The 15,915-nt window shown below is 50.8% G+C and overlaps 1 non-coding gene across 1 annotated transcript; it reads left to right on the top strand.

Moving 5' to 3' along the window:
* Window positions 1–3,445: 3,445 nt before the first annotated feature.
* On the top strand, window positions 3,446–3,517 carry TRNAC-GCA (transfer RNA cysteine (anticodon GCA)). Its single transcript has one exon. It is a non-coding gene; the product is annotated as a tRNA-Cys (tRNA).
* Window positions 3,518–15,915: the final 12,398 nt, after the last annotated feature.

Below are 15,915 nucleotides of genomic sequence, written 5' to 3'. Positions count from 1 at the left end.
GTGAAAATCAACTTCTGTTGTTTAAGCCCCCAGTCTGTTGTACTTTGTGATGGCAGCCCAAGCAGACTAAGGCAGCTGGTAAATTGCTGGCGGCTGCCCAGAGGGTGGACGGCTTAGTGGATGGAGGAATGAGCTGAGGCTGCAGGCATGGCCCCCAGACCTCCTCTCTCTGTGGATGCGGCACCAGGATCTGCATATGCTGCAGGTGCCGGAGTTGCCTCACCTCCCCCTGCTGCTGAGCTGGAGAAGGCACTCTGTCAGCACCGGAAGATTCTCTCAACCTGAGTTATGTACCAGGTACTGCGTCCGACGATGGGGCTTCAGAGGCAAATGTAATATAGTGGTTGTTCTCAAGCAGCTCAGTCTGGTGGGGATACCTGTAAAGAAACAAATTATCACACTAGTGCTAGAGCCAGTGGTCTGTAAAGTTAAGGTGCTAGAAATTGCAAGTATGCATCCTTTTAAATGTGCATTTTATTATAATTTACACAAACAGCTGGGTTTGGGAACTGTATCACTCCTAGTATCTCTATTGTGAATGTTTTAATAACTTTTATTTTTTGTACGAAAAAATGTATATGTTTATGTGGAGGATAGATGCCCAGTGGGAGGGGGTGGAGGTGAGGGAGAGCATCACAGAAATGGTGACACTTGGGCTACATTGTGTTTCTGTTCTTGTTACACTTTCTTTCTTTTTATAGATGGGTAAAGAAATACTGAAATAAAGAATGCATTTGCATGGTTCAACATTCAAACAGTAGGAAAGGGTGTGCAGGAATATTCCATCTAACCTCTGCGCCCCACCCCCACTTCCCCTCCCTGCAGGCATCTAATGTTGGCCGTATATCTTTCTAGAGATTTTTTATGCATAGGGAAGCAAATATGGTGGCACTATATGGTGTGTACATACATTGTTCTGCAGCTTGCTGTTTTGTTTCTTCTTTGTCCGTCTTTCTGTATCAGTGCATAAAGAGAAGAGCATCACCTTTTTTTTTTTTTTTTTTTTTTTTTTTTTTTTTTGCGGTACGCGGGCCTCTCACTGTTGTGGCCTCTCCCGTTGCAGAGCACAGGTTCCAGACGCGCAGGCTCAGCAGCCACGGCTCACGGGCCCAGCCGCTCCGCGGCACGTGGGATCTTCCCAGACCGGGGCACAAACCTGCGTCCCCTGCATCGTCAGGCGGACTCTGAACCACTGCGCCACCAGGGAAGCCCGAGCATCACCATTTTTTATGACTCTTAGTATTCAACCCTAGGATGTTCCATGACTTATTTAACCAGTCCTCGGATGAGGGACAGTTGGGTTGTTTCCAGCGTTTGGGAATTACAAATAATGGTGCAGTGGAATAGCCTCGCACGAACATCCTTCCACAAATATGTGCATATGTGTTTAAGTTTCTGGAAGTCTCGTTGCTGGGTCAGAGTTATGTGCTTTCCTCATTTCGAGAGTCACGGCCAGATACCCGCCACCAGTGTAATCAGCGTGTGCTCCTCGAGGACGCGTGCCCACCCCTGTTCCTGCGCATTCACGCCGCCCCAGTGGGGAGCGGTTGGTCAGCTCTAAGTAGACCTGGGAAGAGGAGGGAGCTGGAGCTGATGATGCCCCAGAGTGAGGGAGTCAGAGACCCCGGACTCCCCAGTGAACGGGGTTCGCCCATGGCTATAATAATACCGGCAGTAGCTACTTTTTATTAAGTATTTGCTATGTATCCGGCAGAACTCTATAAAGACTCGAAGTCAGGAGTCAGCACATTTTATTCTGAAAAGGGCCAGAGAGTACATATTTTTAGTTTTATGGGCATTTGATCCTTGTTGCAACTGCTCAACTCTGCCCTAGTAGAGGAAAGCAGCTGCAGATGCACCCATCGTGAGAGTGGCTGTGCTCTGCTAAAACTTGATGGACTCTGAAATTTGCATTTCATATAATTTTCACATGTCACAATATATTATTATTATTATTATTAGAAATAACAGCTAATGTTTATTAAGCACTTACTCTGTACCATTTCCACCCTCCAGCCATTTGAAAATATCAAAACTATTCTTTACTCCTGGGGCTGTGCCTGGCTGTGGGCTATAGTTTGCTGACCCCTGCTCTAAAGGATCTCATTTAATCCGCACAATTGTAGGGCCTTTTATAATCCCCACTTAACAGATGAGGAAACAGAGGCATACAAAGGTCAAAGATCTTGTCTGCCAAGTGGGCTATGATGTGAATAAGAGAGGACGTTCAGAGCATGGAGACGGCATCAGGACTTGAACCCCAGCTTCTTGACCTGCCTGCCGTCCGTGCTCTAAACTCCAGCCTCTACACGTTGGTGGGTCTGACTATCCCTTCTCTCTCCCTGGAGTTACACCCAGGGCCCATGTGGCTCCTCAGTTCCCGTGGGGGTCCTGCTGCCTACAGACTGTGCCATCTCCTCTCCAGGACCCCCTCCCACCTCACCCAATGCCGGCCGTGTGCACCAGCCGTTCTTGAACCTTGTCAAGAGCTCCACCTGATTCCTTAGTCCTTAGTGCCATTTTCACCCAGAATTCCTTCCCTGCCTCCCCTGTTTATTAAATAAGCCCCTCGGAGTGCACAACGCATTTCAACTGGGGAGCATGTCATGACCCCCGCCTCTGGTCACGCTTCTAACGAATGCTCGCTCTCTCTCTCTCTCTGTGTGTTCCCATAGCATCCGGTTCTCACCGTGTCAGTATCACTTGTCCGCCGTGTCAGGCGTCTCCTTCAGGCTGTCCGCTCCTGAGGCCGGGAACTGTGCGGTTGTTGGGGTCAGGCACACAGTAGCCACCTACGAAGTACTCGTTGGATAAACGAGTGAAAACCGTCAGGGAATCTGTGGCTGTGGAGGGCTTCTGAGGACTCCGGGCAGCAGAAGCGATAGGCTGCTCTCCTGCTTAGTGTGGTAGACTCGACCGGCGAGGCCCAGAGCTGCAGAGGTGGCCCCCTGGGGCCATGTCTTGGCTCCCCCTGACTTCTTTTGGGGGCTCACCCTCCCTCCCTGTACTGTAGGCGTGTATTCTGAGTGAGGGCAGATACATTCTTGGGTGACATCACTCCTGAAATGGTTATACCACTTAAGTACCCTGTCCCCTGGTTGCACTAGAACCCAGCCAGTCCAGGCCTTCTCTAGGAATTTTCAGAGTTAAGCCCTCTTCTCTCTGGCAACCACGGTATGGAGATGTGAGCCTAGAGGTGCTGGGGGTGGGGTCTCCGCTGCGTGGTGGAGAGATTGGCCTGAGAGATTAAAGCTGATTTGAGAAAGAAGCAAAGAAAAGGGAGAGTCCTGATAACTTTTGAATTTCTGGAAGGTCAGTTTCTTCTCTGATCTAAATTCCTTAAAAATTTTTTTTATCAGTTGAAATTTAATCTCTGCCACTGACTGTCAGTGTTAATGCAACATGATTCTGGACATGAAATGATACTAGCTGGACAGTTGTAACTGGGGGTGTAGCTCAAGGGTAGAGCATTTGACTGCAGATCAAGAGGTCCCTGGTTCAAGTCCGAGTGCCCCCTTGTTTTCTTCACTCACATGACCCACCTTAGAGCTCATCTCTCACGAGAGAGTATTTGGGGGAAAAGGTGAGAAATGGGGGTTTTTTTTTTTTTTTTTTTGCGGTACGCGGGCCTCTCACTGTTGTGGCCTCTCCCATTGCGGGGCACAGGCTCCGGACGCGCAGGCGCAGCGGCCATGGCTCACGGGCCCAGCCGCTCCGCGGCATTGTGGGATCTTCCCGGACCGGGGCACAAACCCGCATCCCCTGCATCGGCAGGCGGATTCTCAACCACTGCGCCACCAGGGAAGCCCAGAAATGGGGGATTAATAAAGAGCTGGAGAGATGGATGCTGGGTAAACAGACTCAACAGATACCCGCTAGAGGGAGTGATCAGATCGAAACTTGAAACCACAAAACCTTGTCTGGCCCTGCACTCTTTGGGTTGGAGGAGGACAAGACAGGGAGGAGAGGCACTAGACTGTTGCCTGATGGCTGATGAGCTGGGCTGAGCGTCGCTCCCTCTCCTAGCCCCCCAGCCCTTGCTGCCTTCTCTTTCTCTCCCTCTTGCTGTGCACAAGGGCATTTACAAGACAATCATTTCTCTTTGTTGGTCTGCACATGCAGCTCAAGCCACAGAGGCCCCTTGGCCTTGGGTGCAGAGACTAACCCTGGCGGCCTGAAACCAGGACGATGGCCACGCTGTGTCCCTTGGCAGATATATCTGCAGTGGGCACAGTTCTCTGGACCATGAACTCCTTGGCGCCAAGATGAAGTCTTTTTCTTTGGCCGCACCGTGTGGCATGAGGGATCCTAGTTCCCCAACGAGGGATCGAACCCACGCCCCCTGCATTTGGAGTGTGGAGTCCCAACCACTGGACCGCCAGGGAAGTCCCAAGATTGAGGTCTTAATCAGCCAGGGCTCCCCAGCACCTGGCACAGATGGGAACATGGTAGGGGCTCAGGAAATGTCTGTTGAAGGCATGAACTAGCCCTGGGCTCCTCCCCCACTCTCCCCTTGTGTGTCTCACCTCCACAGGCCCTGACACATCCTCTCTCTTCTCCCTACGGCCCCCTGCCCCAACCTTCCCCAGGTGCAGATGTGAGAAGGAAGCCCTTATTGAAGCAGCTCAGGGAGAGACAGTCCTGTGTGTCAGCACTAGGCTCTCAGGAATAAAAGCGTGTAGAAAAACATTTAACTTTTAAGGAGGTGCCTGGAATTTTTTACTTGTGGTTCAGCCACCTGGCCTGAGTTCTGTCCCTTGTTCTGCCCTAAACTCAGAGGAGCTCATTTCCCTCTTTGAGGAGGCAGGGACACTTAGCACAGCTGTTCATATAGGATTTATTTCCCTTTCTTTCATTCAACAAATATCTATTAAACACTTAATATGTACTAGATTCAGGCTCAGGGCTGAGCATCATTAAGAAAAGAGAGGCAGGATCCCTGTTCTCGAGGGACACATAGACCAGGGGGTGGTAGGTGGCCCTGAGCTCAGCACTGTAGTACAGAAAGTAGGCATTTGAGATGCACATCTTGGGATCATCAGTGATGCTTCCACCTTTGAGGTCTTGATTTCAAGCACAGTATCTGACCATCACCTCTAACTTCTGACCTTGTCGGGTCCGCTTTCCTGTTCCCCTTCGGCTTTTCATCACCCACCTCCCCCTCGTGTTCTCTCCTCCTGCCCACACAGCTTGGATTCCATGACCCAGCGCACCAGCCACTCTCTTGCAAGTCTTACCTGTTTGGCCCTCTCTCCCTGTATTGTACCCACCTGGCAAAATCACCACGCAGGTATTCGCTTATTCCATGCCCCCGTCCGAGCAGCCTGACATTGCTGGGGAAAATCATACACCTGTGCTGACGCACTTCACCTGTGACCAGAATCGCAAGTCAGCGTTGAACGTAGCTAGGCAGTCTTGTATACCTTTGCTTTCTCACTTTCTGAGACGGCTACTTCACCTCGTCTATGCTCCTTTTTTTCTTTTCTTTTTTTTTTTTTTGGCCTTCGTTTCTGCGCGAGGGCTCTCTAGTTGCGGCAAGCGGGGGCCACTCTTCATCGCGGTGCGTGGGCCTCTCACTGTCACTGCCTCTCTTGTTGCGGAGCACAGGCTCCAGACGCGCAGGCTCAGTAGTTGTGGCGCACGGGCTCTAGAGCGCAGGCTCAGTAGTTGTGGCTCACGGGCCTAGTTTCTCCACAGCATGTGGGATCTTGCCAGGCCAGGGCTTGAACCTGTGTCCCCTGCATTGGCAGGCAGATTCTCAACCACTGTGCCACCAGGGAAGCCCTATGCTCTTTTAAAAAAATACATTTTTTTAAACTTTTTTTCTTTGGCCACGCCACATGGTATGCGGGCTCTTAGTTCCCTGACCAGGGGTCAAACCCATGCCCCCTGCAGTAGAAGTGTGGCGTCTTAAGCACTGGACCACCAGGGAAGTCCCTCTATGCTCTTTTCAAATCCTCAACCCTCCCTCCCCATCTCTATTGTAGCTGAGTATCTTAACTATTCAGAAAACGATGCGATCAGATGAGCACCCACCATCTCCCCCTTTCTTCCAATTCCAAGCAGCCAGTCTCCATGTGTATTCATATCAGCTGCCTTCCCCTCTGTTAGGAAGAAATGTTTTCGTTCTCATCTGTCAAGGTCAGTCTATCTCTTGAGAATTAAATTTGCTTCTTGCGTCCTCAAGGACCCCACTGTGGTTCCGTTTTCTCTCTCCTGCATCAACGTTTTCTTCCTCTCCGCGGGATTATTGTCATTGGCACGCAACGTGCCTTAATATCACTCACCTTTTAAAAAGCCTCTCTTGATCCCATGACCCCTCTAGTTCCCGCCCGGTTTCTCTACTCCCGTTTTCCAGAAGACGGCTCAGAAGAGTTGTCTGTACCCACTGACTCCACTTCCTTTCATCCCACTCCAACCCAGCTTTCCTTTTACTTGGTCCATAGAAACAGCCTTGGTCAAGGTCATCAGTGACCTATATTTGGTCAATATTTTGCTGATGCCAGAGGCCAACTCTCTCCCCTCTCTGTACTTGGCCACTCACGCTTTTGCAAGGATGACCACTCCTTCCTCAAAGCTCGTGAAGACTAAGCTTTGTAGACATCACACCTTGCTTCCATCCTACCCCACAGGATGCTATTTCTCAGCCTTCTTGTCTGGTACTCCTCTCCCACCATCCTCGAAATGTTAGCGCACCCAGGGTGATGTCCTGGCCTCGCTTCTCGTGTCTAACTCTTAGTCCTGTGGCTTCAAATTCCTGTTACATGCTCATGACTGCCAGGCTCACATCCCTAGCCTGGACCACCCCTTACCCTCCAGACTTGAATATCTACCTCCCCTTAGATACCTAATGGGAATCTCTATCTTAATTTATCCAACACAGAACTCCTGATTTCCCACCCTCACCCACATCTGCTCCTTCCTAATGCTACTCCAGCGCAGCATAGGGCCACCAGCCACCCAGCTGCTCAGGCCAAGAGCCGAGCGTGGCTCCTGAACTCTCCTCCCCCTCAGGTTTCACACCCAGCCTGTCAGTAACTCCTGTCTGCTCCGCCTTCAAAACGCTTCTTGCTCCTGACCATTTCTCATCAGCTCCACAATTCACCAGCAGTCTCCAGCGTGATCTCCTGGGCTGCACTCTGCTCCCCTCTAATCTGTTCTCCCTGCAGCAGCCACAGTGAGATTCTAAAAATGTGGATCTGGTCATGTTCCTTTCCTGCTCCAAAGCTCCAGTGGCTTCCCCTCACACAGACTGAAAGAGGAATTTGACGTGAGGAGCTTGACAGCAAACCTGGCGTGCTGCAGGGCGGGCAGCTATCTGAGGGGCCTCCTGCTTAATCTGCATTGTCACCCGCCGCTTCCCAGCCAGCTATCCCGGGGACATCCCTTCTTTCCTAGAGCAGAACTGCAAAGGCCCGGGGCACTTTACCACCTGCCTCTCTCCTCCACCTCCAGCTCAGGCAGTCCCCACCAGGAGCAGGTTGCATGCAGCAGGCTGGGCTGCGTCCTGCACGTGCGCGGCGCCAGAGGTCTCGGACGCTCCTCCACGAATCACCAAGTCCTCCCAGGCTAAGGCCCAAGTGTGACTGCGCTGACATTGTCTGCCATGACACATGCTAGTTGTCCTGGCCCCTGCCTTACTTCCCAGCACGCAGTCAGCCGTCAGGAGTTTAGAGACGTGTGCGATGACGAAGGTTTGCACGAGGCCCCAGGGGAGCCAGAGCAGGAGGTGGTGCGCTCGGGGCTCTACAGATGCAGCGATATGTGAGCTCCGCTCAGTCAACCAGTAGCTTCGGTCCAGAAGCATGTGGTTTGCCGAGTCTCCGTGGGGGCAGAGTGTGGAGCAGTGCCGCCAGGCCAGGGTCGCGGAGGTGGGCCAGGAAGACAGAGAGGGGCTCTGCTGTGCTTTGACATCCCTGGACTCCCACTGTTCCCCGAAGTTTGGATGTTTAGGTTGTTTCCAATTTTTAACATTTTAAGGAGTGTTGTGATGAACAGGGAGTTTGTCAGAGAATCTTTGCTATTGATGCTGTGTTTGTTTTTTAATCTTGTAACATTTTTTAATAGTCCTGAGAGCTAATGTTTATTGAATGTTTACTTTGTTCCGCGAACTTCTAAGTGACCTATTTCATTTAATATCCACGCAACCACAGGAACAGGTACTACTGTTTTCCCCGCTTCAAAGATATGGAAATAGAAGCTCAAAGAGGTTAAGTGACTTAAATGTGATCCCACCGCTAGTGAGTGGTAAAACCGCGATTGGAGTCAGCCCCCCTTCTCTCGGGCTCCGGGGCCCTAGGCGCTGCTGCTGCTGCTGCTGCTGCTATTACAGTGCGCTCACTTTGTGCCCTGGCTAGGAGTCCATTTTGCTTTCACAGAATAGGCTGACAGGGCAGAGACCCGACCAAAGGTCAGTAGAGGGAGGTTTGGTGAAAGGCGTTGGCCAGCGGGTGAGGTCCTTGTGGGGTGCCTCCCAAGGACAAAGGCACCCCATGAGATCTGGACACTGGGGTGCAGCCCTCAGTGCAGGGCAAGGCCTCTGGTTCTAGAGCAGGCTCACGTGAAGCTGGGCCCGAGAAGAGGGGTTGCCAGTGACTGGCCCTGGGGGTGCCTCACCCCTAGAAGGAAGGCAGGGAGGCTGATGGATTGTGGGCTGAGGTCCCGCCAGGGGCGTATTGGGCTCTGTAAGGAGGGGGCTCCGTTTTACACCCAGGGCACCCATTTGGGAGATTCAGGAATGTTGAGGGAAGGCAGGCGTCCTGGGTGTGACTGTCTGACCAGCAGGTGATCAGGCTGAGCGACTGCCCTGGGGGTGGAGGCCGGTGACCGACCTTGGCATCTGAAAGGAAGCCAGGAAGAGCTGAGCCCCTTCGGGAAAGAGAAGGTCAGAGAGGGAGGAGCAGAGATGGTAGTGAGGTGGGGACCTTCAGAGGCCACAGTTTGGGAGGGGCGGCAGTTTCCAGCAATGACGGGTGCTAGCGGTGTCCTCTGGTCAATGAGGAGCTGAGGTCAAGGCACTGAGGAACCAGGGATGGGGGAGGCTCATCCACACGGATGCCGAGGTCACCAGCACGGCTCAGGCCTGGAGCAGGAGAATGGAGGGGCAGAGGCCACGTCATCCAAGCTGCCGAGGGAGCCTCTGGGGGTCTCACAGCAACAGCAGTGGGGCCAGGAAGTGGGTCGCGCCAGTGGGAAGCGTGAACTTTTGAAAAGAAGTTCTTGAAAGACAGCGCGGCAGCCAGAAGGAAATGAGCGGGTGGGGACCGTGTCTTGGGAGTGAGGGGTCGTGAAGACTGGCAAACAGCTTGACAGGCAGTCAGAAGAGAGGGAGGCTGATGTCCACTGCTCAGCTGGCCTCGGGGAGCTGGGCCGGCCTCCCAGAGAGGCTCAGGGAGATGAGAGGGGGTGAGTCGCCGGATGCCCAGAGCCAGGCTCTGTGCGCCCCAGACCGCCAGTGACTGACTCCAAGGGCTTGACTGAATCCCTCCTGCTTTCTTTTGTTTTCCTCATAAGATGAGTTGACCAGGAGCAGCCAACGCCCCTTCCAGGTGTGAAAGCAAATGCTCTACCTGGTGCTGGCAGCCGCTGTTGGAGGGCGAGGGGGTGGGAGGCCGCAGAGCTTAGGGGGAGGGGGGCCAGTGGGAGAGAGATGAGCTGGCCTGTGTGTCCAAGGTGGAGCCCAGAACCTCCCACCCCTCGGCTTTTGCTCTCCAGGTAAAATACTAGTCCTTAGACTATTGCCAACACCCCAGGCAACCACCCATCTCTCCACAGATTCGTCTGATTTTTTTTCAGATTTTCTAGAATTTCATGTAAATGGAATCGAACCATCCGGTACTCTGTGTGTGTGTGTGTGTTTTCTTTCTCTTTTCTGGTCTGGATTTTTTCACTCAAGATAATTCCTTGAGATCTATGCTGATTGTATTGATAGTTCATTCATTGTTATTGATGAAAAGTATTCCATTTTATGCATACACCACAATTTGTTTATTCCCTTGCCTGTTGATGAACGTTGGAGTTGTTTCAGTTCTGGGCTTTAACAAAAATGTTACTGTGACATTCGTGCACAAGTGTGTGGGTAGATGCTTGCATTTCTCTTCATTAAATGCTTAAGAGTGGAACAGCTGGATCATACCCTAGGACTGTGTTTCATTCTGTAAGAAGCTGCCAAACTGTCTTCCAAAGTGGCCGCGCCATTTTTCCGTTTGCGCAGCGGTGTATGAAGGCTCCAGTGGCCCACGTCCTCGCCGGCACTCGTCACGGTCAGTCTCTCTGATGTGCATTCTGATGTAACATAGCAGGATCTCATTGTGGTTTTGACGTGCATGTGTCCAATTACTAATGACGCCCAGTGCACTTGTAGGTGCTTATTGCCGTCATATATCTTCTGGGTGGTTTGTTTTCTTATGACTGAGCTGTGAGCATTCTTTATGTATTATGGTGCAAGGCCCGTATCAGCTGTGGCTTTTGTAAATGCTTTCTCCCAGACCGTGACTTGTCTTTTCACTCCCTTAACAGTGTCTTTCAAAGAGAGAAAGTTCTTACTTTTGATGACGTCCAGTCTATCAGCTGAGCTTTTGGCATCATCTCTGAGAAATTCTTGCCTACCTGAAAGCCACGCCACCAGCCCTCCATCTCAGAAAGAAACCACTTTTCTTTAACTGTTGAAAATATGACCTAACAATTAAACATTTTACGAGATTTGCTATGTAAAAGTCAAACTATTTCTGTTTTGTGGTGTGTGACAGTGTGAAAGTTGCCAGTCGTTCCTCAGCACAAAGCAGCACGAACAGCATCCTTTGAACATTTCGTGCAACAAATGGGTGGACAGGACCCCGCAGCTGGTCCTCTCTCCCACCTCTCCCACCACTGGAGCGGTTCCTGGGACCGCTGCTCGGCGAGAACACTCTTCACCCGGCTGAAAAGCCCTCGTTTCTTGCTGTCGTGAGTGACCGAACAATTGGACTGTGCTTAGTTACGGCTTCTTTCTTGGTAACGACAATTAACTAAGACAACGTGGAAGAGCTGTGCCTTCCCCGTCCCCGGTGTCTCCGTGGGTTGGTCTCTCAGACTGTCCGCAGCGTGTCTTCTCTCGGGGGCTTCCTTTCCGCCCCACCTCCCAGGGGCCTGTCCCCGCGAGAGCCCCGAGCGCGCGCCCTGGGCGACCTCAGCCCCTCAGGCCCGTTTCCTAGCACAGCTGCTCAAACAAGTCCTCTCCCCAGGGGGGCCTGGCGTGGCAGCCGGTGTCATGGGGTGGAGACTGCGGGCCAGGGGTCCGATACGAAGCAGGAGCCGGCCGGTGACATCCTGCCGGGTCTCTGCCAGGGAAGGTGCCCACCAGGCTGGGCCGACCTGGGCTCGCCTGGTGAGGGAGAGGGGCCGTACAGGCAGGTGCTGTGCCCCAGGACACCTGCCCGGCCAGGGACCAGTGCCAGCTCCATCAGCTGTGCTGGGGGGGCGGGGGGGGCTGGTTGCCACCCTCTAACCCCCGCGGTAGCTGAAACTGAAAATGTCACCCCCTTGGGTCAGTGAAGGGAGGCAGGTCACAGCGGCCTCGAGAGAAGAGGAGGGCACAGTAAGTGTGCGGTCACTTCAGGTGCCAGGAAAACTGGCCACCAACCAGCCCATGGGGACTAGGTCCCTCCTCCGTATTTCTGGGCGAAGTAGCTACTTCGCCAGAGCCCGTGAGCCCCGTAGACGTTGCTGGAGACCGGCCGCTTCCGCGGGGAGAGGAAGCTTGATGGGGGAGTCGAAGCCTGCGTTAGCGCCTCCCTCAGTGGCCGGGAGGGGGCGCTCCGGCTCCGTGCCACAGCGGCGCCCCGCCTTCCTCGTGAGAGGACAGCCTCCTCCCCGCCCGCCGCGCCCTTCCCGCAGCCCGAGCAGGGCCGCCCACCCTCGGCTGCGGCGGTGGAGCTCGCCGCCCGCCGCCTGCCATTCCCCGGGCGCTCACAGCAAGTCATCGTGGTGTTGCACCCCCTCCCCAAATCAGTTTTCTCCTTGAGATGAAATTCGGAGCCGGTTCAACTTATTTCTCCACAATATTTGCAGGTTGAGTGGATGAGGGGGGTTGAGTGAAGGAAGCGCGTGGGGAAGGGAGAAGGGGGGGGGTCGTCTGTGTCTCAGGGGGGTGGTGTCCCGGCCAGGCTCTTGTCCCCGCTCCCCAGCCTGTGCAGGGCCCTCTCTGCTCCCCAGAGCCTTAGGGCAGGAGGGGAGGAGGGGACCACGGTCCTGTTAGGTGGGGAAAGCCAACGGTGGCCCGTTGCAGGGCAGACGGCACTGGGGTGGCAGAGGCAGGCGGAGCCAGAGAAGATGGAAGGAGAAGGAAGGATGTGTCTGGCACACAGAAACTGTTCGTAGGTGTTTGGGGGCGGGCGAGTGAGTGAGTGATGGTGCTGAGAGCAGGCTGTCGCGGGGCGGGCTGCCTGCTCCCGGAGCCGGGCTGTAAGGGGCCAGAAACGGCAGTCAGGTGCCCAGATCGAGAGGTGGCTTGTGGCTGTAGCTCAGGGGTAGAGCATTTGACTGCAGATCGAGAGGTCCCTGGTTCAAGTATGGGTGCCCCCTTGCTAAGGTCACTTTTAACTGTGCTAAGAAGTAAATATAAATAAATAAGAAATCAAATAGGAAGGAGGCAGTTGTCACCCACAGCCCTGGGGCGCTCCATTACCACGTTCTAGGACACACGGTGTTCTTGATGTTACCTGGGCAAACCCGTGCACCTCCTCGTGTCTACAGTTAGACGGCTGGGGTTTTAATTAATTGAAGTTTGGGCTAGTTGTGCTGTGTGTCACAAGCCTTCTTCCTCCAGTGACAGTCGTGGTGGGTGAGTCCTACTCATCAGCAGGAATCCAGACTTCCAAAGCGTCTCCTGGGTTGATGAGCACACTTTATACGTGACATCATCAGTCTCAAGCCTCACTGAGCTCCAGACACACCTGACCCACTTATTTATCTGTGATTTTATTCCTGCCTTGGCTGGAAAAACCTCTCCAGCTGCTTCTTCCAGCAAACTCCTTGCCCATCACCTCCAGAAGCCCCTCCTGACTTCCCAGGCCGGGTAGCTCCGACTCCCTGCTCCCAGAGCTCTCTGCTTGGGCTTCTGCCGCCCTTTGGAACTCCTTTAGTTCATGGGCTCGTCTCCTATTTGGACTAAGACTCTGAAGAACAGGGACAGTGTTTTGTTTGTCTCTGTGTCCTCAAAATGGATGATAGGGCGTGGCACCTAACCCGGTCCACGAGTGTCTGTTGAGTGAACGAATGAATGAATGCGTGAAACAGCGAGCACCCTCCTCGAGGCCTCGAAGTGTGGGGGAGGCTCTCCCTGCGCTGAGTCTGAGGTTCACTGAAGCCCCGGAACCAACGGCTCTTTTCCTGATAACTATGTGCCGGCTGAAGTAGAAGCGGTCGTGTAGACTCAAGTGACCAGGTGTAACGGGTGGTGCCATTACCACGACCTGAGGAAGAAGGAGGGCTGGAGAGGAGAAGACGGGAGAGCGGACTACAGCGGAGGAGACCTGCCACCTCCTGGGACACGTGGAAAGAGCAAGGAAGAATAGGCACGGAGAAAGCAGCAACATGGGTGAAAAGGTGCTAATGAAAAGCTCGGTGCAAGTGCGGGGTATGGCTCAGGGGTAGAGCATTTGACTGCGTATCAAGAGGTCCCTGGTTCAAGTCCACATGCCCCCTGCTTTGCTCACATTTTCAATTACTGAAGCAGGGGCTGTAGTTTCAGGCCCTTCCTTCCACATTGGAAATTTAAATTAATGTGCTATGTCTTGTTATAAAAATTTAGGGTCCAGACTAGGACCAACTCCAAGTATCCTCCCTTGATAGAGATGTAGGAAGGAAGAAAGAGGCAAAAAAAATAGTAAGTAGATTAATAAATCTAAGCGAACATTGACTGTATAAAACAGTAACAATAATGAGGTTAAAACAACATGTGGAATAACGTAAGATGGGAGGAAAGTAAGTGGAGATAAAGTGTTCTAAGATGTTTGTATTACCTAAGAGGAGCGTACTTTGAAAAATAACTATGCATATTGAGTTTCTAGCATAATCACTAAAATAGAACAAGTAGCATTTATATTTTTCAAACTAACGGGGAAATAATGGCATTACAAAAATCTCAAACAAAAAAAGGAAGAAGGAGAGAAAAACATAAATAAGTGACACATATTGAAGCACAAAATAAGGTGGCAGATTTGAATATAAAAACATCAGCAATTACGTTAAAGGTAAAGAAATTAAATGCCCCAGATTAAAAGACAATGATTATCACATTAAGTTAAAACAACCAACCATGTTTTATTTACAAAAGACACATCTAAAACTTAGGCATACAGAAAGATTGAAAGTAAAAGAATGAAAAAATATATGACTTGTAGAACATTAACAAAAGAAAGTGGGTGTGTATACTATTATCAGACAAAATAGACTTGAAGACCTGAGATATTATTAGAGATGAGAAGATCACGAATTTATGCTAAAAGGCTGAATTTACCAGGTAGATATAAGAATCCCTAATTTTGGGCTTCCCTGGTGGCGCAGTGGTTGAGAGTCTGCCTGCCTATGCAGGAGACACGGGTTCGTGCCCCGGTCCGGGAAGATCCCACGTGCCGCGGAGCGGCTGGGCCCGTGAGCCATGGCCGCTGAGCCTGCGCGTCCGGAGCCTGTGCTCCACAACGGGAGAGGCCACGGCAGTGAGAGGCCCGCGTACCGCAAAAAAAAAAAAAAAAGAATCCCTAATTTTTATGTTTCTAATAATATAGCTTCAAAATATGTCAAGCAAAAACTTGACAGAATAACAAAGAAAACAAATCTAGAATTAGAGTGGGAAATTTTTGCATACTTTTCTCACTAACTAATAGAATCACTCAAAAGCATCATGAATAATTTAGAATTTTTTGTTTAGTTTCTTTTTCCCCTCAGCTTTATCGAAGTATAATTGACAAATAAAACTGTAACGTATTTGAAATGTACAATGTGATGATATGATATAAATACATTGTGAAATGATTACTGCGATCAAGTTAATTAACATAGCGATCACCTCACATAGTTACCTTTTCTTTTCGGGGATGGGTGAGAGTGCTTAAGCTATACCGTCATAGCAGCTTTCAAGTATACAATACAATATTATTAACTGTAGTCAGCATGCTGTGAAGCAGATTCTCAGAACTTCTTCATTATAACTGAAAGTTTGCATCCTTTGACCGATATCTCCCCGCTGCCCCCTCCCTCCAGCCCCTCGCAACCACCAATCTACTCTCTCTGTTTCTATGAGTTTGACTTTTTTTTTTTTCCAGTTCCATCCATGTTGTCACAGATGGCAGGACTTTCTTCTTTCTGGCTGAATAGTATTCCTCAGTATCCATGGGTTCTGCATCTACAGATTTAACCAAGTGCAGAATGAAAATATCTGGAAAAAAATTCCATACAGTTCCACACAGCAAAACTTGAATTTGCCTCACACTGCCAACTAGTTATATAGCATTTACATTGCATTAGGTGTTATAAGTAATCTAGAGATGATTTAAAGTATATGGGAGGATGTGCATATGTTACATGCAAATACTATGCCATTTTATATAAGGGACTTGAACATCCATGGATTTTAGTATCTGGGGTGGGAGATCCTGGAACCAGTCCCCTGTGGATACTGAGGGACTGTGCTGAAACACTGTAACTGTTAACATAAATTCTGTACTCAGGTATATATATATATATGTATATATAAGTAATAGGTATATATATGTATATATATGTATTCTGTATATGTGTATATATATATAGGTATATATGTATTCTATATATATATATGTATGTATATATACCACATTTTCTTTATCCACTCATCCATTGACAGATACTAAATCAACATTTAAAGGAATACTTATAGCTTTGAGCAATATACTAGAA

The sequence above is a fragment of the Kogia breviceps genome, chromosome 9 (assembly GCF_026419965.1).
Source record: "Kogia breviceps isolate mKogBre1 chromosome 9, mKogBre1 haplotype 1, whole genome shotgun sequence".
In the NCBI taxonomy this organism is placed as follows: Eukaryota; Metazoa; Chordata; class Mammalia; order Artiodactyla; family Physeteridae; genus Kogia; species Kogia breviceps.
The sequence above is the reverse complement of the archived record's forward strand: the minus strand, read 5'-3'. Positions and strand labels throughout refer to the sequence as shown.